Source organism: Ochotona princeps, chromosome 16 (assembly GCF_030435755.1).
Source record: "Ochotona princeps isolate mOchPri1 chromosome 16, mOchPri1.hap1, whole genome shotgun sequence".
Lineage (NCBI taxonomy): Eukaryota > Metazoa > Chordata > Mammalia > Lagomorpha > Ochotonidae > Ochotona > Ochotona princeps.
The window spans coordinates 4,260,222-4,286,168 of NC_080847.1; the positions used below are offsets into that span (position 1 = coordinate 4,260,222).

Genomic DNA, 25,947 nt, shown 5'->3' on the forward strand with positions numbered 1-25,947 from the left:
GCCCCTTGGGCCCTTCCCCAGGTGCCAAGCATCTGCCATGTCTGGCTCCTCTCATTTCTCTCCACGACAAATACCAGAGGGGAACACAGAAGCCCTCAGAAGTGAAATTACTCGACTGAAGTCACCCAGACTGGCGGCAGCAAGATAGAAATTCTGGGCCACATCCCAAAGCCCATTCAGAATTCAGAATCCTCCAGCAGACCCTGTCCCTCTCAAGAACGGCTGAAGGACTAACCCAAGGTCACACAGCTACAGAGTGGCAGACTCAGGGTTTGAGGCTGAGTCAAAGCTCCGACTGCCTCCCACCACGTGATGCTGGGGTTCCCCACTCCTGGGTCTCAAGACCAACATCCGGCAGGACACAGGTAGGAAGTACACCCCGCTGCCTCCAAGCAAACAAAGAGCAGCAGGCTGCTAGGCTCTGCCCAGCCCTGTCCTGGGAGGGCATGGAGCTGAGCCCACGCTAGTTTTCCAAGTCCTTCCAGCTCAGAAGCCCAGTGGGTCCATCAGCACCGACACGCCCATGGTGCTTCTCTCCCATGCAGTCACCTACACCATCCTGCCGGCTCCTGCGCCCAGCCTAGGTATAAGGCCTTGACCCCCAGGGAGAGCAGTAACTGGCAGAGCAATTTCCATTTTGCTTCTGCTTTTTTAAAAGCAAAAAAAAAAAAAAAAAAAAAAAAGAACCAACCTCGCAATCCCTTTTTTCTTCCTGTTTCTCGCCCTCCGTGGGTAACCCTACGAAGTGACCGAGGTGTAAATAAAAACATGGCCGAGATTTCACAGAGCGTTTGCCATTGTGCCATCCCACGTCCTTCTCTGCACAATGCACCTCGAGCTACCAGAGCCCCGAAGGCAGGAACCAGGAGAGCTTTCCTCTCTCTGCCATTCCCTACAGGTGAGACCCTTGGAAGGACAGGCGCTGTAGGCTTCAACTCCTGGCTGCTCTTGTCCTTAGAGCAACCCATGTGCACTCATGGTGGTGGTGGCACATACCCAGAGGGCCACCACCTGTGACAACAGCATCCCACGGCTGCTCCACCTCCAACCCGGCTCCCTGCTAATACTCCTGGGAAACAGTACGAGCTGGCCCAAATGCACCGCCCCTCACCAGTGCAGAAGCCCCAGACAGAGCTCCGGGCTCCTGTTTTCAACCTAACCCAACCCCAGCTGCTGCAGCCATTTAAAAAGTGAGCCCTTGAGTGGGAGATAAATTCTCTCTCTCTGGGTCTGGCGCGGTGGCCTAGCGGCTAAAGTCCTTGCCCTGAACGCGCCAGGATCCCATATGGATGCCGGTTCTAATCCCGGCAGCTTCACTTGCCAACCAGCTCCCTGCTTGTGACCTGGGAAGGCAGTCGAGGACGGCCCAATGCCTTGGCATGCTGCACCCGCATGGAAAACCTGGAGGTGGTTCCTGGCTCCTGGCTTCAGATCGGCACAGCACCGGCCGCTGCAATCACTTGGGGAGTGAATCATCGGACGGAAGGTCTCTGTCTCTCCTCCTCTATGTATATCTGATTTTCCAATAAAAATAAATATTTAATAAAAAATATTCTGTCTGTGTGTGTCTTCCTCCCTCTTTAACTCTGCCTTACAAATAAAAGAATGAAAAAAAAAAAATACAACCTGCAGGTACTTTAAACCAACCAAAACACTAGACACAAAGCAGCTCACAGCAGCAGTGTTTGTGACACAAAAAGAGAAAAAAATTAACTGGGGAAATCATTCAACTGCAACCAGTTCCGGGAGGCGCACACCAGAGACGGCGCGGCAGGTGAGACAGGCGGCTGCCGGGGTAAAGGGCTCGGAGTCCGAAGGCCCCTGCCCAGGGCACTCAGCAGTGCTCACTCCGCAGGCAGAGGAGACCCAGCCCGCTGCCGACCTTGGATGCATTTATACGTGGGGACAGAACCCTGAAGCTTTCCTTCCTGCTGTTGCACAGTTAAGCAGTGTTTCCAAAAGTTTCTCTCCCCCTGCCTTTCCCACCTCCCATCCTCCAACTCCGGCCAGGGAATGCATCAGAGCATCACCTCTTCCCACGCTGGCTGGGAAGTGAGAGGCAGCCTCAGGTCCCAAGACCAGCCGCAACAGGGGTAGGGCCTGTCTGTGCCAGGGGCACCATACCCAGAAGACAGAAAGCTTTAGGTTACCCTGCCCACGCAGCTGGGCCTGGTTCTCTGCATTGCCCTACGAAGTGGGCTTGGGTGGCTGCAGTAGCCAGGGGGCGAAACCGAGACTGCCCAAGGCTCCTCCCCTGCCGAGGGCCACTCTGGTGGAACCGAAATTCACAGGAGGTTCGCCCCTCACCCACTGCAGTCCCACTGTCTAGTTCGAGACCAGTGGGCTTCGGAGACCCCACCTCAACCTCCACCCAAAACCAGACGCCAACAAACTTTGCCCCTCGAATGAATTCTTCCGCTAGAGGGGCATAACTTCTCTGGGATTCAAAAGCACAACCATGAAAATGCACAGGCGCCGCATTAAAAGTGTCGGGCAGGGGAGGGAAAACGCCAAGTCCTTAGCTGCTCCTGGCGGCGTCTCACGGCAAAGGGCTGCGCCCCCGACGGCACTACCTACTGCCCGCCCTCCCGCGACCACCTGTGCCGTTCGGGGAAGCGCTCTGGGAGCCGGCGCCAACCCCACGTAGGATCCCTCCGACTGGACCCTTGCTCGCCGACGTCCTTGCAACCCCCGACCACGAGTCGTACCGCTTCCTCCAGTACCCATTCAAAGTCGAGGCCCTAGCACTGCACGGACCTGGAGAGGTGGCGCCGGCCCCGGGTGAGGAAGTGGCTGGCGGCTGGGCCGGATCCCCAACGTCGCCAGCCAGGCCCCAGCCGTAGCGGTCCCGGGAGAGGGGGTAGGCGGTCAGACAGCGCGCGCTACCCCCGTCCGCGCCAGCTGCACCAGGGCGCGGAGCCCTGCCGAGGGCAGCTCATCGGGCGTTGCCACCCTTGGGCGCAGGTCTCTGCGTGCCCCGCCTGCGCCCCGACTCACCTGGCAGTGCCGCCCAGGGCGCAGCCGCCCGCCCGCTAGCCGCGGGTCCGGGCCCCGGGGTCCCGCGCAGCCTCCGGCGTCCGGGCTCCGGGCACTCCCTGCTGTGCACGCCCTCCGCCGCCCGCGCTCGCAACTTCTGCTTTGGCCGGGGCCCGGGGCCACGTGACTCCTCCCGGGCCACCCCGGGCCCGCCTCTCTCGGCCCCCCCAGCGCCGCGTCCCTCTCGGCCTCCCCGCTGCGGAGGCGGCCCAGGCCAGGAACCCAAACGGAGGCGTCGGGACGGGAAGCCGCGGGGCTAGGTCGGGAGCGAAAACCTCCCCGCCTGCTTGGTGCAGGTGTCCAGCCTGAGCCTTATTTATGCTCGTTTCTCCCCAATTAGAAGCCGCTGGTGCCGCGCTTAAGCACCTTCAGGGAGCCTCCCATCAGCCTCCGTGTCCCCAGGTGCAAAAACCTGATTCCAAATGTACCGGCCCCAAAAGTTCATTACAGTAACGAGCGAACCCCAACAGTTGTTCTCCGGTATTTGCAGAGAGAAAAACCACAGTGGAGTTGTTTGTTTTTAGAAAATGCTACTTTTGTCCCATTCTCTCTTGGCTTGAAATGGTTTTATTAAAGCCCTTCGGCGGTTTTTCCTTCTTCCCCCCCCCCCCCCCCCCCCCAGAGAGGGAGAGAGAGATCGAATTCAAAGCAGATCTCCCACGTGGATGCTGAGGACGCTGGCCATGGCTGCTGGCTCACTCTGCTGGACTCCCCTTGCACCTGTCTTCAGGGGACCAAGGAGGGATTGCCCTGTGAGACATGCAGGCCCACAGCTGAAGTGGGAGTGCTGAATGCAAAGCCAGCGGCCTTGCTGAATGCTTTGCCTTCATGGGTCTGTGCCAGGAACAGTGCCAGCCGACCACGCCAGCACCTCTCCTGCACTGACAGGAGGGGTGAAGTGTGTGACCACTGAGCTGTTGATTCACACGTGGGTCAGGAAGTGACCTCAAAGGGTGGAGGGTACTTTCTTTTCCTTTTCCTGTAAAAAGAAAAAAGGGAGGGTGGGGAGAAAGTGTCCCTGTGTCCAGCAACATGGTCATGAGCTTGTCTTGGCATCATGCACCTGTCCTCAGGTCAACAGAGTTTAACATTGACCCTCCCCTGCTTGTTAGGAGCCCACGAGCACCTGTGTGGCCCAGGGCTCCCTCCCCCCACCTGTAAGCTAGGTGTCAGGGCCTGAGGCAACACAGATGAGGTGTCCACCCTACTGCACTGCCCAGGGCTGGCTGTTACTGACACCGCTGCTGAGCAGAAGGAAGGGCCACAGGACAGGGTGGCCTGGGAGTGCAAGGGAGCAGGGTTCAGGTCCCAGAGCAGCCTTTTTCTGGGCTGTGTGCCCTGAGCTTGCTCAGCTACCCACTCTGATGACCCTGACATCCACCTTTGGCATATCCTGACTCAGGATGGGAAATAGATGGGGAGTTGCTGAGGCCTTGGGGATGTGGGGACAGTGGAAGGTGACGGCGCAGGGGTCCAGGGCCTCCCTCGGGGATGTTGGAGTGATTGAGTGTGCTATCAAAGGCTGCAGCCTCTGAGCTGCATACAGTTTGCAGTGTGAATGACAGCTCAATAAAGCTCTATGGGAGAGCACCTGCCTCCTAAGGTTGCTTAGGGAGCCGAGAGTAGCCAGCAGTACAGCTAAGTGTCCCGATCAGAGATGGTGCTGTTTGTGCCTGGGTATCTCCACTGCCTAGGGTAGCAGCTGGGCAGAGGCCACCACCCTGCTCATGGGATTGTCACCAGCCTTCCCCCTCCCCAACACAGAAACTACCAGAAAAGCCCCAAGAGCCTTTGGGTCTGGTTTCCTTTCCCGACATTGTTCAGAGAAGCACCCATCCCTGGGGACCAGCCTAGGCCTCACCGCGGGCTGGCAGCCCCTGTGAGAGGAAGCACCACCCATAGTGGCCGCCCAGGCCTGACTGGGTCAAGCCAGGCTGCTCACAGCTCCTGTGGGGGCGGGCCCTGCCTGCTGATACTCATGCGCACAGTGGTAGAAGACCTGGGCTTTGGGTTCTGCTGAGCCCTTCTCAGGCCCGGATCCTGCAGACCTCGTGCGCTCATTCAACAGACACCAGCTGGGCACCTGACTGCAAGGAGCTGGAGCCACTGGGCTTCAGGGCTGTCCCAACAGTTGTCCAAGTCCCGGCTGACGGGTAGGCATACTGTCCCTGCTGGGGCATGTGGCAGGGAGCTCTGGAGTCAGCCAGGCCTGCTCCGGTTGCTGTATGGCTACATCCAGAGCTGTCAACCTCCAGGAGCCCCTTTCTCTTCATGAATAGGCGGGTGTGTGGGGAGTGAGCCAGCTAAAGCCCCAGTCCTGGTTAGATGGGACCCCAGGGGCTGACACAGCAGTGACTGCTTTACCAAAGGCATCAACCCACAGACCTGCTGGCCTGAGAATCAAGAGCAAGTGTGTGTGAGAGAGGCTGGCAGTGCAGGTGTGAGATGTGAAGGGACAGTGGCTTTGTCCCTCCACAACATGTCTTTGCCTCTCTGTACCTCAGTTTCCCTAGCTGCACTGCTGAAGACAAAGCCCTGGTTCCAGCGGCTTAAGGGTGCATTCAGAGGCATGGTCATCACTCTTGCAGTGCTGGACACCCAGGGAGGTGGGCGTGAGCAGGTGTGGCCGGAAGTACCCACAGGGACATGATGGGGGTTGCCCATATCTGCCAGTCCTGACAATCAGCTCCAAAAGAGGAAAAGCCAGAAAGCCATTTTCTTTCCTCTAAACACGCCACCTCCGGCCCCCCCGGCCTGAGCAGCTTTCTCCAAGGGATTCACTGCGTCTTTGGCTAGATACTTGGGAAGGGGCAGCTTTCCCCAACTGCAGTGAGGATGCCTGGGGTAGGGGAAGTGAGTAAACAGGGAAGCAGCGAGATGATACCCTGCCAACCACGGGCTGGCCAGCCTCCTCACTCAGTTCTTTCATTCAACAAGCACTGAGCCCTCATTCAACGCCACAACCCTTGCGTTAGCTTCTAAAAGCTGCCATAGCAGAGGACCACACATTGGTGAATTTGACACAAGCAGTGTCCTTACAGGCCTGGGGGTTACAGTCTGAAGTGCTGGGGTCAGCAGGGAGTCTAAGTGCTCTCACTGCTGTGTCCCTCTCCCAGTGTCCTGGGCATCCTTGGCTTTGGACTGCCACATTTCGTGCCACCTGCATCAGCCCATGCCCCCTTCCTCTGATAAGGTCCTCCCCTGCCACTGAATCCAGGACATTCTCACCTGGGGATGCTAAAGTACACCTGCTGACCCCGCTATGCAGGTGAGGCCACAGTCACCAACACAGGGGCCTGCAACTTGCGATTCTGGCAAGAGGTGAGTCACACCACACCCTAGAGCAGGTCCACAGCTCACATCCATCATCCTGCAACCCCCCAAGGAGAGGGGTGGTGACAGCTATGGCACAGACGGCAAGAGCTGCAACTGGGGATGGACCGAGAGCCTGTGTCCTCAGAAGCCAGAGTCGCGGCTTGGGAGCTCCTGGGGCAGGGTAGGGTTGTGAGTCTGTCATTTTGGCTCTGGGGGTGACATGAAGAAATAAATAATGAAAATAAATGTACTACAGTCAGCACAATGACTCAATAGGCTAATTCTCCAACTTAGATGCCGGCATCCCTGTGGGCACCGGTTCATGTCCGAACTGCTCCACTTCTCATCCCGTTGTCTGGTTAAGGTCCTGGGAAAGTAGTGGAAGATGGTTCAAATCCATGAGCCCCTGCACCCTCACGGGAGACCCAGAGGAGCTCCCGAATCCTGGCTTCTTTTGGGTCTCCCACATGGGCACAGGGTCCCAAGGCTTTGGACCATCCTCTCCTGCTTTCCCAGGCCACAAGGAGCTAGATGGGAAGCAGAACAGCTGAGACACAAACCAGCACTCACATGGGCTCTTGGAGCGTGAAAGGTGAGGATTTAGCCACTGAGTCATCACACAGGCCCAACAAAGTGCCTTCGAAAGATTACTTTAAATTTTTTTTAAAGAAAATGTACATGATTGGATATGTGCAACTTTATGTTGTTCTGGATTTCCATACACCAGCAATATTGTCTAAATATTCTTCCTGAACGTGTCTGGGTTGTGACAAAACTAAAACTGTTTCAAAAACAAGTCTGTGAAAAGCCAAGAAGCAGGCACAGTAATGAGCAGTCAACTCCCCAAGTGTGGGGAGAAGCACATGCCAGAGCCCCATCCCCTCCTGCGCTAAAGGCCACAGCTGCTGCCATTGTAAACAGTGGCCATGTTGACAAAATCACAGCCACTCCAGCAAACGGGGAACTTAGGACGCACCTGCAAAAGCCAAGCTAGGTACTCAAGTTTTGAAAACAATACGTAAAATAGAGGACCCAAACAATAAAATGTGCATCACCCAGGCTGCAGCACCTGCACGTACATCCTATCACAGGAATTAAAAAAAAAAATGTACATCAGAGTCTCGTGCCTGACCTGCCATCCAGCTCCTCCTCTTCGACATAGCCAGCTTCCTGGGGACCCCACGGTATTCCGTCCTGGTGTGACCACTTCCCCCCAGCCATGCAATGAGGCCAAAAGGGACATTCTTTCGGAGTCTTTGCAAAGATGATTCAGCTGCTGCTAGCCAGATCTCTGCGCAAGGGGTCCGACGTCACTGGCATGGTGCATTGGGGCTGTGGGACATAGACTGCCACTCTCAGTGCTTGGTGGCCAGCGTGGTGACAGCAAGGTGTTGGGGCCAACATTGTAGTTTCCGAAGTGCAGATGTGTCACTGCAGCCTCCGTTTCTGATGTCACATGGCTTCATCCTTGCTTCTCTATGCTTTCCTGCCATCCTCCCACTACATGAGCTCTGTGTATCCAACTTTCCCTCTTTTTTCTTGTTATTTTAAGGCTTTATCTTTGAAAATCAGAGTTACACAGATGGACGATAAGATGGAGAGAGAAAGAAATCTTCCATCCTTTGGTTCACTCTGCAGATAGCTACAATGGTTAGCACTGGGCCAGGCCAAAGTCAGGAAGCAGGAGTTTTATCCCAGCCTCCCACATGAAAGCCAGAGGCCCAGACACGTGGACTATCCTCTGCTGCTTTTCTCAAGCCATTCAGAGGGAGCTGGATTAGAAGTAGATTGGACCAAGACACAAACTAGTGCCCATATGGAATGCTGGTATGGCAGGCAGCAGCTTTACCTGCTATGCCATGCTAGTCTCAGCTTTCCCCAACTCCTTTTATTTAAGAACATCAATCACTGGTTGTAGGGCCTGCTTTTATGCCCTATGATGACATCTTAATGTGATCACGTCCATGAAGACCCTATTTCCAAACAGGGTCACATTCCAAAGTTTTAGGGGGACACCATTCATCCTCACATACCCAGTAATGAATAAGATCAAAAAGGTTAGGGGTCATGATGTAACATTGATTCCGTAAATGGAGGGAGCAGGTTCCACCCCTTGAACCTGGCAGTTCTTTATCACTCTTTATCACTGCCTCAAGTAGAATGCAGCAGAAGGAGGCATGTCTGACAGAATCCACCTGCAGAGGTCCCCAGTGGATTAGGAAGAACAAGGACCACGTTGGGATAGAGACGCAGGGCAGACACCTGCTCCACCCACGTCTTCCCAACATGGGCTCCCAGGAGCCTTTGAGAGGATCTCAGCCCAAGCTAGAGCTGCCTGCACCTGACGGCCCCGTCCAGCCACCCCAAGTCCCTGACATCTGGAAACCCTGGGAGAAGGTGGATGGCCGAGCACTGTTTCTGGCCCCCAAGGTTCCAGAGGAGTCTGTTCAGTCTCAGAAGGGGTTTCTGGCCGAGTGTACAAGACTGTCGCAGGCAGGGGGACAGAGCTGGATTCTGCCATCTGCATTTATCCTTGGCCATCTATAAGGTCTTTTCTTCATTTTTTTTTCACTTTTCTATCTCCTGGTCTTCACCAAGACACATGATAATCAAGCTCTCTTCAATTGAACACAAGGAAAAGATCCTTAAATGTGCACATGAAAAAAAAAACCAATTCACATATAAAGGAATGCAAATTAAATTCACAAGAGACCTCTCACAGAAAACTCTACAGGCCAGAAGATAATGGAGTGACATATTCCAGATTCTAAAAGCAAAAAATTGTCGGCCCAGGATAACGTACCCAGCAAAGCTTTCCTTTGTCTTTGAAAATGAAATAAAATTATTCTATAGTAAAAAAAAAAAAAGTTAAAAGAATATGTCTCTTCCAAACCTGTCCTACAAATGATAAAATTGTTCTCTTGATGGAGAAAAGGAATAGCACCCACCAAAATCAAAGGCAAATGTGAAGAACATCCTGATAAAATAACAACAGACAACTCAATTAAACAATGAACAACCCATTGTTAAAATGACAAGACCACGGCCTGGCATGATAACGTAGCTGCTAAAGTCTTCGCCTTATATGCACCAAGATCCCATATGGGCACTGGTTCTAATCTTGGCAGTCCCATCTAGCTCCCTGCTTGTGGCCTGAGAAAGAAGTGGAGGACAGCCCAAAGCCTTGGGACCCTGAACCCACATGGGAGACCTGGAAGAAGCTCCTGGCTCCTGGCTTTGAATTGGCTCAGCTCCAGCCATTGCAGCTGCTTGGGCAGTGAATCGTTGGATCTTCCTCTCTGTCTCTCCTCCTCTCTGTATATCTGCCTTTCCAATAAAATAAATAACTAAGTCTTAAAAAAAAAGACAGGACCAAATTATCACTGATTCATATTAACCCTGAATGTAAACGGATCAAACTCATCAATCAAACATCATAGATTAGTAGACTGGATTAAAAAAACACAAAACCCATCTATTTGTTGCCTCTAGGAGACATATCTCACCAATAAAGATCAGCGGAAACTATATCTCATGGATTTTGATTTTTTTTTAGTTTCATCTCTCAAAACACTTATTAAATTCTGACTCATAGATCATACAGTTGCATTATTTTCTTCAAGAAGGTTCTTGATTTTCTTTTCCATTTTTTGAGTGATACATTAGTCATTCAGTAGCATGTTATTTATCTCCATTGCATTTTTAATTTCTGTTTTTGTTCCTGTTGCTGATTTTGTTTTGTGACTTTTCATTTAAAGGGATGTACAGTAACTGTGTTATAGAAACTATCATATCCAGATGTGAGGATACAATGCAGTATGCATTTCTACTTCCAGACAAAGATAGACTCCCAATGAAGCTGTTAACTATGTCCTGACAATAGGATGCTGGACTTTCTGCCATTGACCATGCCCGCAATGATGGACATATGACTGTTTATGAAGGACTATACTATAGTAATAATATAGGGGAACTCAGTGGCTGGGGAGAGGGGATTTGAGAAGGGGGTAAGGGATACCCCAGGGTCTATGGAACTGTATCATAAAATGATAATAATAATAACAATAATAATAAAGAAGCAAAAATTTTAAAAAAGACCAGCAGTAACAAGTACTGAAGAGGATGTGGAAAAATCAGAACCCTCAGTCACTGCTGGTGGGAACGTAAAGTTGTGCAGCTGCTTTGGAAAACCAAAGGGTAGTTCCTCAAAAAGTTGAGTGTAGAGTTATGGTATGACTCAGCAATTCCGCTCCTAGGTAAGTACCCCAGCGAAACATCCACATCAACCCTTGTTTCTGAACGCTAATAGCAGCATGATTCACAGTAACCTGAAGCAGAAACAACCCAAGCAGTTGTCAAATAGTAGATAAATGGGTAAACAAAATGTGGTCTATTTACACCACAGAATATTATTCGATAATAAGAAATGAAGTAGTGATACATTTTACAAAACGGATGAGCTGTGGAAACACTGAGCTGAGTCAAAAATGTCAGTCATGAAAGGTCACATATCATTTGATCCCATTTACATGAAATGTCCATAGAAGCTATAGAATCAGAAATCATAGTTGTTACTGAGCAGGGTAGGAGAGAAAGGGCAAAGGCAGTGATTGTTCAATGGGAATGGAGTTTTTGTTTGGGATGACAAAAAGGATCGAAAATTCATTGTGGTGATAATATCATGACACCGTAAATATAACAAGCGCACTGAATTCCACACTTTAAACCCTTGGATGGCTGGATATGTGGCTTATGCCTCAATAGGCCGATTTTACATTTAAATAAAAGCACTGGAGGAAAGTGTCAGACAACTGTTTTGTTAGCTATCAGGATTACTCTTAAGGCTTTTTAGGTTTTGTGTGTTTTGTTTCCAGGGCCTGGCAGAAAACTGGAGCCCAGCAAATGTTTGTATAACAACTGGAAGGACCCTAACGATGAAAAGATAGATGAATAAATGGGTTGATGTATGTATGTATGTATGTACGGATGGATGGGTGGATGGATAAATGGAAGGTGGATGGATGGTGGATGGATGGATGGGTGGTAGGGTTAGGTAAGTGTATAGGTGGATGGGTGGGTGGATAGATGAGTGGGTTGGATGGTGGATGGATGGATGGATGGATGGATGGATGGGTGGGTGGGTGGGTGGTACATATGAAGGTGGATGGGTAATTGGATGGATGATTGGATGGGTGAATGAGTGGGTGGATAAATGAGTGGGTTGGATGGTGGATGGATGGATGGATGAATGGATGGGTGTTGGGTGGATGGATGATTGGATGGGTGGATGAGTTGTTGGATAGCTGAGTGGGTTGGACAGTGGATGAATACATGGATGGGTGGTTGGGCAGATGGGTGGTACGTATGAAGATGGATGGGGGATTGGATGGGTAAATAAGTAGGTCGATAGATGAGTGGGTTGGACGGTGGATGGATGGATGGATGGATGGATGGATGGGTGGATGGATGGGTGGTGGATGGGCGGGTGGATGGATGGATGGGCAGATGGGTGGTACGTATGAAGATGGATGGATGATTGGATGGGTGAATGAGTGGGTGGATAGATGAATGGGTTGGACAATGGATGGATGGATGGGTGGGTGGATGGATGGATGGGCAGATGGGTGGTGTGTATGAAGGTGGATGGGTGATTGGATGGATGGATGAGTGGGTGGGATACTGAATTTGGATCCTATTTTATTTTCCCTATGATCCATGCAAAAGCAAAGAAGATGTGACTACTCCGAAATTATTCTCTTTTCAGCATTCTTTGTTTTAGCAATGTGTCAGCTCAGGCAATCCTCCTCAAAATATACATGGACATTACACTGCCTACCACATTTCAGCAAGTGGAAATGACTGGGGTCCCTGACACAACTTATAGAAAATGTGTGGCAGTCAGGTACAGGTACAGAGACAGTTCCTCAGACAACTAAACATGGCATTGCTGTATGAAGCACTAACTCAACTTCAGCTATAAACCCCAAATTATTATAACACAGACTCCTAAAGGCATTTTGACACCCATGTTCCAAGGGGGCATTATTCACAATGACCAAAAGGGAGACAAAACTCAAGAATCCATTGACAGACTGGATAGATGAACACAACATGGTACGTACATACAGAATATCATCACAGCACAGAAAGGATGGAGACACAAACATATGCTACTCTAAGGACAAACCTGGAGGACATGATGTTAAGTGAAATAAGCCGCAGTCATAAAGGACGAATGCTGAGGGGAACAGGCACTGTGGCTTGGGACACCCTTACTGGAGTACTGACAACTGAGGCCTGCCTCTGCTCCTGTCTAGCTTCCTGTTAATGCTCCTGGGAGGTAGCAACAGGTGGCTTAAGTTACAGAGTCCTGTAACTCATGCACAAAAACTCAACAAAATCCCTGGTTCTGGGCTTCAGTCTGATCCAGCTGTCCAAGTCATCTAGGGAGTGAGCTATTGGATAGAAGAAGTCGTGTTGTGTATAATCACTCTGTATTTTAAACACATAGAAATAAATAAATCAATTGGGTGTTATATGACACCCAGAGTGGGCAAGCATTCATGGGGCTGAAGGTGAGGGAGAGTGAGAAGATGTTTAAGGAACACAAGAACCAGTTTGGATTGATGGCAAGCTTCCAGGCAGGGACAGTGCTGCTGGTGGTACAACAGTGCAGATGTCCTCAATGTCAGTGAACTACAAGCTTAAAAGGTGTAAAATCCAGGCCTGACACAATGGCTCAATGGCTAAATCCTCACCTTGCAAATGCCAAGATCCCACATGGGCACTAGTTCGTGTCCCAACTGCTCTACTTCCCATCCAGCTCCCTGCTTGTGACCTGAGAAAGCAGCAGAGGATGGTCCAAAGCCTTGGGACCCTGAACCTGCATGGAAAACCCATCAGAAGCCCTGGCTCCTGGCTTTGGATGAGCTTATTTCCAGCTATTTCAGTCATCTGGTGAGTGAACCAGAGCATGGAAGATCTTTCTCTATAAATCTGATCTGCCTTTCCAACAGAAATAAATAAACCTTTAAACAGAAAATTGTGCAAAATCCAATTTTATACAACACAAAATACAAAATACAATTTTCAGGGCCTGGCACCGTGGCCTAGTGGCTAAAGTCCTCACCTTGAACGTGCCAGGATCCCATATGGGCGCACCGGTTCTAATCCCGGCAGCTCCACTTCACATCCAGCTCCCCGCTTGTGGCCTGGGAGAGCAGTCGAGGACAGCCCAAATCCTTGGGACCCTGCACCCACATGGGAGACCCGAAAGAGGTTCCAGGTTCCCGGCTTCGGATCGGCGCAGCACTGGCCGTTGCGCTCACTTGGGGAGTGAATCATCGGATGGAAGATCTTCCTCTCTGTCTCTCCTCCTCTGTATATCTGACTTTGTAATAAAAATAAATAAATCTTTAAACAAAAACAAAATCCAATTTTCACAACACACACACTTCACACCACCACTGACAACCAGAACATTTTGGTACCTTGGGCTGAACCTTCTCCTGCCATGAGCCACAGATGCTTCGCCAAGCTGGTTAGATGAGTCAGCAAGTCTGAAGACTAAAGAAAGGGGATGCTCCATGGGCACCTGAAGGTGGGGTCACACTTGCCATTGGTAGGAAGCTGGTGGCTGTCAAACAGGTGGAGTGAAGATGCAGACAAGGCCACTGGCCAGAGGGAGATGTGAACCAGGACAAGGTGAGGGCTATGACTCACTTTGCCCAGCAGGGGTGTAGCGGGGCATCCCAGGGCACTTGGTCTCAGGCTCTGCGTGGTAACAGCCGAGACTGTGGCTGAGCACGTGCTGTGCACTGGGCTCTGCGCAACATGGGTTTGTTTCTGCAACCCCTTGAGCTTTCACTATCTGTCTCTACATGGAGGAGGAAGCTGAGAGCCAAAGGAGAGGAGCTCCAGCGGGGCCTGTGACCTTCCCACCCGACTCCCCTCAGGGAAACTACAATAGGAGCTAGAGTGTATATATGTATGCAGCTAGCTGCCTAGCTATCCAGAGTATGTGCAAGTTCTGCCCTGCCACTGCCCAGCTGCCTTCACCCAGGGAAAAGAGGAAGTGGTCACAGCCAATGAGAGACAACCTTCAAAGATGTGTCCCACCCCGTACCCACTGGGGAAAAGTGGATTTGAGATGTCCCAGCGTCTCTTGGAACCTTCCAGCAGGGGACAGCAGAACATGCTGCAACCCCATAGAGGTATCCTGAGCTTCCCCTCCCCCACCACAGGCCTCCAGGCACAAGGGAGGGGAGATGGGAGCCCCCCGAAGCTGCAGGCTCTTAGAAGTGGAGAGGCCTCTGGAATTGTGGACTCGACTCCTGACCTTTCATTTCTTAGCTATACGGTTAGAAACAGGTTGCTTATCTTCTCTGGGCTCCAACTTGTCCATCTACAAAATCAGGGAGCTAACAAGAGTCCTTAGTCACCTCCAAACGTGGTGAGAATCCAGTGAGCCGTTAAAAGTGCTCAAGGCAGGGCTGTAAGAGCTTCATGAATGCCAGCCACCACTGTCTATGAGGGACTCTCCAATTACCTGCACATCGTTTTCTATGCTTGCCCAAACAGGAGTGCATCTCTCTACACATATGTTGATAGCTTACTATTTCAAAGGGCATCACATGCCTCTACAACTTGATTTTTTACTGTAGAGGTGAGTGGGATAGAATCAAATGGCTGCTCACACTTTGTGGACTCTTAACTCTGCCTCTTAATTTTGTTCCATTAATCGTCATTCTTGACCCAAGGATCTCAACACTGGATGAATACATCAGGGCGACAGCCATATGTCAGGCCTATACTCATCCTGTACCGAACAGGTGCATATCAGTTTTGACAGAAAGGCCTAACTGCCTTCCAAATCCTTTTGTTTCTTTTTTTTTAAAGGCCCACTTACTTCTTTCACTTTTTCCTGTTAAAAAGACAATTTTGTTGAAACACAGGATTGTGTAAAAAACAAGAAAGAGATTTTCGCACCTGCAGGGATGGCCAAGATATGCCCAAGCACTCACAGCAGAGAGCCTTCGGCTGGCTGAGCTCCCAACCCTTCAAATAAACAGCCAGTCCAGCCACCAATGAACGCGTCAATCAAACCTATGCTTCCGCTGCTGGCCTCAACTTCTGTTTCCTGCAGGAGAGCCCCTCATGAGAGCAACAGCAGGAAAGCAGGTGGGCTGGGCTGAGCTGAAAGTGGACACCACGCCCTGGGATCTCTCATGCCACCCCTAGCCCCTTGTGCTTGGAGAAGCCACCTGCAGGAGGGCAAGGGACGAGTTCAGTGTTGGACAGGAGTCCCATCCAATCCCAGCTCTGCCAGCATGCCACTGAGCCCCTCGAGGCCTCAGTTTTCCTAGTCTGTAAAATGGGCCTGATGAACCCACCTTGCCCACAGGGTTACCATAAGGACTAGATGCGAGAATGGATGTGAAAGTCCCAATTTCCCTCCCTTCTGCTTTGGGGGCACTGCCAGGCCTCAGCTGGGGAGCAGGGACATCTAGGCCGGGGTTTCCTGACCACAAGTGCTTTCCCAGAAGCAGCCTCCTTTGTAGTTAACCTAATCTGAATAGGTTACAAAGTACATGCTACAGAATTTTGGAGGCATAAAGAGCGCCTGACCAACCTCCTGACCCTCTCCGAGTTAAGCCTTTGTCCCCTCATCCTTGTTTGGGGGTCAGCCTTTGCCCTACTTCTACCAAAATGCAGTGTGCTCTGCCTGCTGCTCTGCCTTCTGCTTTTGTAGAATCTGCCCAAGGCCTCTTGAAAGGCTTCTCCTACAGGAAGCAGGGAGCAGGCATTCAGCCAAAGGTTAGGCTGCCCCCACTCCACACTGGAGTGCCCGGTTCCAGCCCTGACTCCTGCTCCCTGTTGATGCAAGTTACGACTTAAAGAACTGGCATCCTGCTCCTCAATGATCCAGACTGCATTATGGGCTCTGGCCCTGGTTCATCTTCAGTCAATGGAAGATTTGGGAAATGAACCAGCAGAATGGAGCATTCTCTCTCTCTCTCAAATAAGTTAAAAAAATTTTAAATACATATGGATCTTCTTAATTTTTTCCTCTTTTTCTTAAGAGTTATTTATTTATTATAATTATATATACAGAGGGAAAAACAGAGACATCTTCCATCCACTGATTCACTTCCCTGATGGCTTCACTCCCCAGCGCTGGGCCAGCTTGAATCCAGGAGCCAGGAGTTTCATCCAGGCCTCCTAACGTGGCTTCAGGAGCCCAAGCATTTGGGCCATCTTATGCTACTTTCTCAGGCCATTAGGGAGCTACCTCAGAAATGAAGCAGCCAGGACAACAGCCGTATGGGATGCTGGCAACACACACAGTTGCTTCACCTGCTATCCCACAATACTAGCCTCTCTTCCTCTTTTTTTTTTTTTTAAGATTTATTTATTTTTATTGGAAACACAGATTTACAGAGAGAAGGAGATAAAGAATGATCCTTTGTCTGCAACAGCTGGAGCTAAGCTGATCCGAAGCTAGGAGCCAGGAGCTTCTTCCGGGTCTCCTATGCAAAAGCACAGGATCTTAGGGCTTTGGGCCATCCTGACTGCTTTCCCAGGCCACCAGCAGGGACCTGGATGGGAAGTGGAGCAGATGAAACACAGGCCAGTGTCCATATTGGATCCTGGCATGTGTAAAGTGAGAATTTAGCCTCTGAGCCATCATGCTGGGCCTCTCTCTGTTCACTCTGAAACTTGTAATGCTATCAAAAAGTTGCAAGCCTGCAGAAATAAGCAATCATTAGTTTAAAACAAAATTCACCAATTATTGACATACACCATACTTGGATTTTCTTTCTTTTCCCTCAACCATTTGAACATTGGTACTTCAATCTTAAATAATTGGGCAGTTATTTCCCAAGAAGAAAGAGGTTCTGCTGCATTAAATAGTCACTATATGCATGGTCACATTTAGCAAATTTAACATTGATTTGAAGCCATTACATAAGGAACAGCCCCAAATCAAATTCTCCCAGATGTCTAATTTAAAAGGATTTTCTGTTTTGTTTTGTTTTATTAAAAGCTATTTTTAAGAAATTCAGGGACCAAGGACTGGGCCCAGAATGGTAGTCTAGTGGCTAAATCCTCGCCTTGCATGCACTGGGATCTCATATGGGCACCGGTTCGTGTTCCAGCTGCTCCACCTCCAACACAGCTCCCTGCTTGTGGCCTGGGAAGCAGTGGTACACCATTGTTTTCTAAAGCCTTGGGACCCTGCACCCACGTGGGAGATCCAGAAGAGGCTCCTAACTCCTGGCTTCAGATCAGCTCAGCTCAGTGGCCACTTGGGGAGTGCATCAGTGGGTGGAGCATCTTTCTCTCTGTCTCCCCCTCTCTCTGTAAATCTGCCTTTCCAATAAAAGTTATAAATAAATCTTTTTTAAAAAGAAAGAAATTAATTCAGGGACTTCTGACCCTGTTCCCTGCTTGTGGCCTGTGAAAGCAGCAGAGGACGGCTCAAGTCACTGGGCCTCTGCATCCCCATGGGAGACTCGGACGAAGCTCTTGGCCTCAGACCGGCCCAGCACTGGCTGATGTGGCCATTTAGGGAGTGAATTAGTGAATGGAAGATCTCTCTCTCTCTCTGTCTCTGTTTCTCTTTCTCTCTGTAACCCAGCCTTTCCAATATAAATAAAATAAAAATCTAGAGAAGAGAAGGAAGAGGGGAAGGGGAGGGGGAGGAGGGGGAAGAGAGGAAGAAGAAATAAGATCATAATCATAATAATTCAGATTCTCCTTAAGAAGTGTCCGTTGCAGTTAATGGCCACATCTTCTCACTTCCTCACCATCGACAGCAGTGACTTAAACCGTGTTATCATTCATGACACTGTGTATCCTGGCCAGTTTAACAAATTCCCCTTACCTTGATTTCTCTGATTTTTTTTTCTTGTCACCATAGATTTCATTCAAACACATTTTGAAGTTATGCCACTTCAGGGATGCTACTTCTCCTTATCTTAAATGGCAATACCATGTCGCAGCGTGTGGGGACACGGTCACTTACGGTGCCTGCCCTCTGGCTAGAGGTGTCGAGATGATGTCCATGCATTTGTCAAGTGCAGAAACGAGTTTCCTGAAATGCCTTTCAGATGGCAGTGTCTGAGTGTGGCTCTAGAGTTCCCTGGCGATGGAGTCGTCAGATCTGCTTACACCGGCAGCTGGGAAAGGTTCGGCCCCATTGCCCCCTGTAGAGGATACACTGGGGATGCTTGCCCCCCAAGACCGGTTTCCCTTTGTTGGACTCTCATCTGCATGCTCCCCCCAGCTTATGGCAAGACTTTCCCTACATGTTTAGGCTGCAATCTGAATGGAATCACAAGCCCCCAAAACACAAGGGCCAAGACAGGTGTTGAAACAGACAGCAATGTTTCTGCGCCCCTCAGTTGGCTTTATGAGCGGCTGTGTCCAAGGATGGCAGGCAAGTGTTTTGTAGGTTCTTAACCCATGTCATCAGGTCCACAAACTGCTAATTCCTAATGTGCAACAAAGCACTGAAGTTACATGCAGCTGACAGGTGAGGGGAGAGCGCCTTGGGGTGGTGTGGCACTGAGTGAGAAATGCCTCCTATAGCCAAGCATGCCATCATACGAGTGTGCCCAGCTCCCATCTCAGCACCTGAATATTGGGGGTAAGGTTCAGACAAAAAAAGTCCTACACATAAACTCTAAACCCTAAAATTGTTACCCTTTCCGCCCCGTTGGTGTGAGATCATCCTGGATCCCAGAACTGGTTCTCGGGTGTGACTTACCTCTACTGAAACACATCACTCCCACAGGCTTTGCCCGGCCCTGCTGCCACTTTGGACTGAATTTCCCGGAAGGTAGCATATAACAGACACCCTCCAACATCTGTTTCCGGTCCCTATGCTTTCCGGTATTGTGGTCTCTGCCCTACCTCACGGAAGGAAAGTAGGGACTGAGGGCCTCCAGTCCCCAGGGAGGCTTGAAAGCACGTTCTACCTCCCTGTCCCCAAAAGCCCAGCTCCATTTCTGGCCACATGCCCAGCAGTGAGTGTTCATTCAGGATCGTGGCATTCATGGAGTGATGGGATTCTGTACCCTAAAAGCACAAACTGCTCAGCTGTAAAGGAAAAGGAGGGAAGCCCCGTTTCACAGGCTGACCTTCTTACAGAGAGCCAAACAGTGGTTTTAGAGTCAAGCGTAACCACAGAAATCAGCTGCTCCGGTGGGCCATGTGCCCATGCCCCTCGGACCTGCTGATCAGAGCCTGGGCCAAGCTCCTACCTTCTACAGAAGTTACCAGGATGGCTCATCTTTATTCCCAGTCTCAGCCTCATACCACCCACAATAGTGAGTGGCCCTGGGGTGGGCATAAGCTGTTATTTACCATGTGTCCCCAATTATTTGTCAGTGTCAAGTCATTCTGAACAGAGCCGTGGCTTACAGCTAACCTTCATTTACACACCCAGCATGGCAATCCCAAGCAGTGCTCAACCAACCCAGAAGCCCATGACTCGTCCTTGCAGGCTGCCCTGCTCTCCCACAGCTTCCTTATCATCCTGCTGCAGCTGAATGTAGAGCCAAGGTGGTCCACCCGGAAACTAGGAGCCCGTGAGCAGAGGAAGTGATTGGAGGTGATTTAGCCCATGAATGTCCACTCCAAGGCATGTCATGTCAGTTACTCCACTCATTGTTCCATCACCTCCACATGGGACCTGGCATCTCCGCTGGTTTCATGAATAAACTGAGGCCACTGGAGGCACTGGTCCTAGAACTCGGTTCTAACTCCAGAGTCAAGCACATCTAGGTCCTCTCCACCTTAGTGGGTAGTTTCACAACTGTCTTTGCTATTTCAACATGTCTTTTCGTTTCCTCGACCATAAACAGCACATCAAAATGTTTCTCATTAATACAGTTCACCATCTCCACTAAGGAAGAGGTCTTAGCCTGAGGGCTGTGGTTAAAGGCGACTCATGAACTTGGATGGGGAAACACTATACCCTTCATTCACTCTGTTCTCTCACTGAAATTTAGCATTTTCTTCCATTGTGACCACAGCCAACAAAGCACTGAAGTTACATGCAGAACCTGAAACTTTCTCACCTGTGGAAATCCCACATATTTTCATATCACATGATGGTCATTTCACTCATCTCAAAATGCCATTCATGAGGACCACTCCTTGGAAAAGTCTGGTCCTACCAGGCCACCTGCCAGATTTAGTTATTCAATATGTGGGTAACCAGCGTTGGTATCAGCCACATGACACATTTCAGGGTTATACACTGCTAACAGTTTTTCAATACAGCTAGTTTTCTTTATATGCCTTTGGATTTCTTTTATGTACTTAAAAATATGATTTGGGGAACAGCATTGTGGTGCAGCCCCTATTCCATGTCAGGATGCCAGTGCAAGCCCTGGCTCAGGTTCCAATCCAGCTCATTACCAACACATCTGTAAGGTAGTTGAAGATGGCTCAAGCACTTGGGTCCCTTCCACCAATGTGGGAAACCCAGATGGAGCTCCAGGCTCCTGGCTTTATTTAACCTGGGCCCAGCCTCAGTCATTGGGGTTATTTGGGAAGTGAAGTGGACCAGCGTCAGACAGAACTGCCTGTCTTTTTCATTCTCTCTCTTCATCTCCCTCCCCCCTTTCTACTCCCTGTCCCTTTGTCTTTCAAATTAAAAAATCTTTTTAAAAAAAATATGATGCAGGGAATGGGGCACAGGTTCCTACTATCAGGGGAAGCCAGGGGAAGCCTTGGGTTCTGTGTCTTCTAGAAGGATGCCCTGGAGGAAGTGGTGAGGACAAGAACTGGGGCTGGATGTGAAAGCTGCCATCACGTCCTTGAGGGAGAGTTGAAGCTAAGAGTTGTGACTTGGGTTTCTCAGCCAGTGGGGCCCCATCCTCGGTGAACCACTTTGTGAGATACCAAGCCCCCCAGTCTGCAATAACCAACTAGCTTGCCTTCCTCAACAATATATTTGAAAGACAGAGCAAGGGCTCTCCTGCACATGCATCACCAGGGCTACCACATGGACAACAGGGCCCCAAGGACTGGAACTATCACCTGCTGCCTCCTAGGGTGTGCAACAGTAGAACACTTGTCAGGAGCAGAGCCGGGACTTGAACCCAGGCACAGGTTCTTCAGCCAGTGCCCCAACTGCTAAGCCAAAGGCTCATCCCAGCTCAGCTGTTTTACACAGTAATTGTGCATACTTAGGGATACTATGGCATTCCAGTCCATGTATACAATATCCAGGGATTTCAGCCCTTTTTTGCACTAAAACAAGCTTATCTTTTACTTCCATTCTCCAGCCTCACTGGGCCCTGGCTCCTGTGATGTGCTTCACTCCTTCCAGCCTCCCAGCCTTTGCCCAGGCCGGTCCCTCTGCCAGATGCTAGACTGTTTGTGTTAAGCCCCATCTCATCAGGAGATGTTAGCCAAGATAACGTCACACAAAGAGCTGGTCACCAGGAACTGAGAACCAAAAGGACAAAATGGAGACACTAAGGTGTCATGGCTAAGAGTGACGGAGAGCACTCATCACCCCTCGGACAGGAGGAACAAGAGGAAGGCACACAGGTGGTACAAACTGGGAAATGAGCAACAGAAGGAGTTTCGAGGACCTAGGTCTCTGAGCTGAGAAGGGGCTGGCCCTCCAGTGAGTGGCAGTGTACTCCTCACCTCCCCAGGAAGCGTTTCCACACACCCTATCTGTCTCCTGTCTCTCGCCCCAGAAGAGCCCTGGAAGCTGTTCCCCCAGTACCCAGTACATACCAAGGGCCCCCAAAACTCTTGGGGAAGGACACATTTCTTGGGAAGAGCACATGGGGAATTCCCACCCTGGTTCACCAAGGCTCTGCTAGATCCCCTCAAATCTCCTGAATCCTGGGGTTACCCTGCCCAAGGCCGGCTGGGCTGGTGCACAGGTGAGGGGCTGCACTTTAAGGGTCAGTTAGGTGCAGGGACAGCACCTGTTAGGTGGTGCAGCCATAATTCTGCATGGATGGGGTCCTAGGGAGGTGGGGCTCCCATCTGCCTCATCTCCAGGCAAACTCTGTCTTCAAAACTGGTGCACTGGGTGGCGGTTGCTCAAGAGATAATTGCTGATCAAATGAATGACCCCCAGACTTGGCTTTCCAGGGGAGCCGATGTGCCGAGGGAAATAAATCCTCAGGCATCTCTTATCTGGAAAGGACAGTGTCATGCAAGGATACTGCCAAAGGTCATGGGAAATGAAATCGAAATAGCAGTTCGGGTACACAAAAATTTAGAAACCCACAATGCATTTTTCATTGTATTGTTCATTGCATTGTTCATGGACTTTTTGAAGAGGTCACTTGCATGCCCAGATCTCAATAATTTTTGCACCAAAATAAACTCATCTGTTCATTCCATTTTCCACACAAGTTTTTGGAAGTACCCTTGGGATATTCTTAGAAGGTCCTCCCAGCGGGATAGGCACAAGCTTTGTAGCACCGCAGGTCATGCTCACATCCCATAGTGGAGTGCCAGTCTGAGCCCTAGCTACCCTACACTTCTGGTCCAGCTTCCTGCTAATCCACCTGGGAGGCAGCATCTAATGGCTCAAGCGGGAATGGCCAATGGCCACTCAAGCTAATGGCCCACATGGGAGCTCCAGATAGGCTTTCTGGCTTCTGACATCATAACCACTAGGCCAAACGCCCACCTTCAGCTTCCACCACCCTTGTGGGTTATGAGCTCTTGGTGGGGAGCACTCCCACTTTGGAGCATGATTCCCTGGAGTCAAATGGCAGTGACTTCACCCCCTGGTTATGTGTTGGTGATGAGTCCTGTTACCTCTCTGAGCCACCATTGTCTCACCCACAATTGCAACTAAACCACCACCCAAATCCCAGCACATAGTAGCTTTCACTCAACACCCATTTATTTGCTTCCTCTCATTGGGACTGAGCCCTCATCACAGGTCAAACCTAGAGGACCTACTTCCCTGAGATCAAATCATGGAGCCTGTATGGGCCTGGGTGCTAGGCAGTAGAGCAGGCATGGCCCTGGGAGAAGGGGGCTGCAGTGGAGACCCCTTCTGCTCTGTGGGACAAAAAGGCTTTCTGGGTTAGACTTCCACTCTAAATTGTTTTGGCAAAATGAGGGCTTTGTAGTCTCACAGAAACAGGAATACTGGGGAAGACCTGGAGCCTCAGGTAAGGGTGGATCCAGGGGCACAGCCACTCCTTCATGAGGTGGGTCTCCTCCTTTGCCAGCCCCTTGTGCCAGGGAAGCTGAGTACAGTTCCAGACCTAGGCCCCAAGCCTCAGCACCCACAATAGGAAAAGGAAGCTTTGCCCACTGTGCATCAGTGCACTGACCTCTACTCAGGTCTTATGCCCACCCACCACCCCAGTGACTGGCAGCAGCAACAGGAGGCAGCAAATGACTGCCGGGGGCCATGCCCTTTAGTTGGTGGCTATGAATGACAGCTCCCACAGGAGAGGGGCTGATGCCTGCAGAGGAAGACGGTTAACCTTATTGCCTGCCCCACTGCTATACTGCACCTGTCAGCTTGTTTGATCTTCGCATCAGCCCTACAGAGCAGCTCAGTCGTTTTCATCATCCTTTGGAAGAAACCAATGGAGAGGATAAATAACTCCCTCAAGGTCACAGCGAGGGTGGAGCCAGTTCTCACCCGAGTGGTTGAACAACCACCTACACTACCTCCTACTCCATCAGACAGGGCTGACTAGGAAGAAGGGGCAGGGTCCTTCCCTGGAGGGCTATCAGGGAGCAGTGGGGGGCCTCTGCCAGCCCAGCCTCAGAAAACACTGAGAACCCCCAAAACCTTCCAGGAATTGAAGACAAGGCCAGGTTCTGTGCCGTGGGACCAAAGTCCTGGCCTAAAGACTGAGACCCCAGCTTTGCCTGTCGCACAACCCCATGTTGGCCACATGACTGAGCCAGCCACAGCCACGCTCAGAGCTTCTCTTCCCCCTCTTGCAAATGAGCGGGGGAAGCCTGCAGCCCCATCCTTGAGGGCTCTGTGTTCTCTCTGGGGGAAAGCCACTGCCCTTGCTCATGTGGGCCACAAACTACTCTGACCCCACAGCCCCAGGCTGGGCAAAGAAAGATGTCCCCACCCTGTGCCTGACCCCAGCAGCCCCCACCACAGCTCCCTGCCAGCTCCCACTTCTCCAGGGCTAGGAGCCCCTGTTCCACACTCCCCATCCCCGAGCTGCACCCTCGCCCTGCCAGCATTCTCAGAAATGTGCAGGGCACTGCCTGCTTTATACCCAATGTGATTCTGTTCCCTCCCCAGAAGGGTTTCCAGATGCAGCAAAGAAAAATGCGGTGTTGGAACCATAATAATACTAAACAGATCCATGCTGTTGATTTGGAATTCAGATTTCAGTGGACCACTTGCACTTGACCCAGCAACCCCACCACCCTTACAGGAGATCTGCCCCTGCCTGGAGACATTTGTTTTATCATCTCAAATAGGGGTGCCAAGTGGCATCTCCAAAGTTGGGGCTAGGCACATTGCTCAACTCCTGATGCTGCATGGAGAGCCCCGGGCACAGAGAATGCTCCAGCCCCCAATGTCAGTGGTTCCTCAAGAATAAGAAACCCCACCCACCACCCACCTTCCCAGCGTTGATGCGGGAACCTACCATATGGGGCAGCGGTGATGTCTGAAAGTCAGAGAGCCTGAGACACAGGTGACATGCCATGTTCAAGGTCACATACTGAAGTCCTCCTCCTGTCTAATAAACCCAAGCAAAGTCAGCCAGGGAATACATGGGGAAAGGTAGGGTCAGTCAGATTCCCCCCAGGACTAGGTTTCCTGAGGTATGAGTAAGTTACTCCTTTGGGTATGAGTAAGTTGGAGTCCCCTTCTCACCAAGGGAAAGGAACCAGGTGACACGTGTTGTCACTAGGGGGCAGCCGAGCCCAGAAAACAGCCCAAGGAGTCCAGGTTTTCCAGCAAATCATCTGGTCTCCCTGAGTCCTGGGTCCCAACCCAGTGTTCTGGTTCCTTGGGCCAGGATGGGCCCTCCACATGGGTGCGATTGTTGCAGATTATAAACCACAGGGCTGAGGCCTTGGTTGTCACGCCTGATGGTGCTTTAGAGCCACCCAGGAGCTTTGGAAACAAACAGCCGTGGGTGGAAGAGTAAACAAAGCGTGGGTCTATGCAGACAATGGGAGAGTCTGCAGCTGCGAAAGCAAGGTGATTCTGACAATGCCACGTGAGATTCGGGGCAGGGTGGTACCTGACTCTTAATGCACCCCAAAACTGCATTTTTGAAAGTCTTAAGCTTCCCACATGGAAACAAACGTCTCTCAATGGATAAACATCTAAATGTGATGCTGGACTGGGGGTGCACTGGTCTGCTGGTGGAGACACACGTCAGGTCACCTGTATCCCTTCTGTTAGGCAGCAAGTGATGTCACCCACGTGGGAGACCCAGCTCAGGTTCCTGCTCCTGGCTTCATCCTGGACAGGTTAGGGCTGCTAAGGGTCTTAGAGGATGAACCAGAAGATGGTCTGTCACTCTACCTTCCCAGTATATAAAGAAATCCATTTTTGAAAACTGACACTTTACCAAAAAAAAGAAGAAAAGGAAAGGAAAT

The 25,947-nt window shown here is 50.7% G+C and overlaps 1 protein-coding gene across 2 annotated transcripts in view; it reads right to left on the minus strand.

Moving 5' to 3' along the window:
- Positions 1-25,001, minus strand: part of PLCG2 (phospholipase C gamma 2) — a 133,361-nt gene extending 108,360 nt beyond the window's left edge. Inside the window, exon 1 of one of the 2 annotated variants that reach the window (XM_058675174.1) lies at positions 24,984-25,001. The gene's annotated coding sequence lies outside the window, so the exon portion shown is untranslated. Of the gene's footprint in view, positions 1-2,997; positions 3,194-24,983 lie in introns of those variants that run through there. The other variant, XM_004584054.4, reaches the window with a different exon arrangement.
- Between the last annotated feature and the right edge of the window lie 946 nt (positions 25,002-25,947).